The 1,777-nt window shown below is 39.8% G+C and overlaps 1 non-coding gene across 1 annotated transcript; it reads right to left on the bottom strand.

Moving 5' to 3' along the window:
- Window positions 1-1,442: 1,442 nt before the first annotated feature.
- LOC146915079 (small nucleolar RNA R71) lies at window positions 1,443-1,549 on the bottom strand. The gene has a single exon (XR_015017047.1). It is a non-coding gene; the product is annotated as a small nucleolar RNA R71 (small nucleolar RNA).
- Between the last annotated feature and the right edge of the window lie 228 nt (window positions 1,550-1,777).

Genomic DNA, 1,777 nt, shown 5'->3' with positions numbered 1-1,777 from the left:
TTCTAAGTCAATTGTAAAGCTATAAATAGAGTAGCTCTCCACCATAAACAATCATGCTTTACTTTGTTTATTTCAATTGCTATTTTAATAAAAGTCTTTATTTTCCCTTTTACTTTCCTTGCAATTTATTTTACCGTATTTCTCTCTTCTTCCTCCATGTCTACGATGAACATGAGTGAGTAGACTTCTTAGTCTTAGGATTGTTGGGGAGTCTAATGACTCAATCCTAAACAAAACATGTCTAAACCCTAATTTCTATGTAACCCTAATTTCTAATCTAGATTCACCGTCTTAACGTGGATTAACAATTATCAAACTGTGGAAGCGAAAGCGGAGGGTTTGATAATCGTTAATCCATCATCCCAAACATCAATTCATAAAGCGAGAGCGGAGCTTTGATGTTGGAACAAGTGAATCTAGACAATAATTGCAAAACAGTGAAATAGTCTTTGCAATTATTGAGACAAAGAGTAGTTTCAATCCTCTATGCATCTTCTAGTAATCATGTCAGTGAAATAGGCTTGGTTGCTAGAAGTAAACTCTCACCGGACTTTCATCGGAAAGGTGAGGGGCTAAGGGAAACCGGTCTTTAGAAATTAGTGTGTAAATCATGAAATTAGATGTTTAGGTTTTGTCTAGTGAAGGATTAGTTATTAAGATGAACCAATGATCCTAAGGCCCTTTATTATTATTGTTTTTACCTTCAGCAATCAAACTCTCCCTTATCAACTTTCTCTCCTCTAATCATTCATTAAAAGTTAATTAAGTTGAACAACTCCCTAGCGGAACGATACTCTACTTACTACTATTACTTCGATAGGCCGTGCACTTGCGGTTTGGCTCTATCAAGTTTTTGGCGCCGTTGCCGGGGAGTTAACTAATTTAATTAGCTTTTTCTTAGTGATTAGAATTCTATCTTCTTCTCTTTCTTTTTCTGTTTTTATTTTTATTTTTCTGTTATCACTAACTTCTTGGGTTCTCAAATTCTTATGCGAAAAACCAGAAATCGAGTTGTAATAATCAACGAGATCGAAAGGTATTTGCATAGACGAAGGAGAGACGCATAAAATAACACCGCCATGGCCAATCGCACTCTCAAAGAGTACGCAACGCCGTCTACGGCTGAGCCACAAGCTGTTATTGTGTACCCAACGGTTGAGGATGACAATTTCGAAATAAAGCCTGCCCTACTTAACTTGGTGCAGCAAAACCAATTCTCGGGATCCCCCACTGAGGATCCCAATCTTCACATCTCTGTTTTCCTACGAATTAGTGGAACCATGAAGGAGAACCAAGAAGCCGTAAGACTTCATCTCTTTCCCTTTTCCTTAAGGGATAGAGCTAGCGCTTGGTTCCATTCCCTCGAAGTCGGTTCCATTACTTCATGGGATCAGATGAGGCAAGCATTCCTTGCCCGCTTCTTCCCACCATCTAAAACCGCTAAACTTAGAGACCAAATCACGCGGTTCAACCAAAAAGATGGGGAATCTCTCTATGAGGCGTGGGAGCGTTTCAAAGAAATGCTAAGACTTTGTCCCCACCATGGCCTAGAGAAGTGGCTTATAGTCCACACTTTTTATAATGGCTTGTCTTATACCACTAAGATGTCTGTTGATGCAGCTGCAGGTGGAGCACTTATGAACAAGAATTACACGGAGGCGTATGCCCTGATCGAAGACATGGCTCAAAATCACTACAAGTGGACCGACGAGAGAGCCATCACTAGTTCTTCACCCTCCAAAAGGGAGGCAGGTATACACGAAGTCTCTAACTATGA

The sequence above is a fragment of the Medicago sativa genome, chromosome 6 (assembly GCF_051527215.1).
Source record: "Medicago sativa cultivar Bolivia chromosome 6, Bolivia_mono, whole genome shotgun sequence".
NCBI classification, from domain to species: Eukaryota; Viridiplantae; Streptophyta; class Magnoliopsida; order Fabales; family Fabaceae; genus Medicago; species Medicago sativa.
The sequence above is the reverse complement of the archived record's forward strand: the minus strand, read 5'-3'. Positions and strand labels throughout refer to the sequence as shown.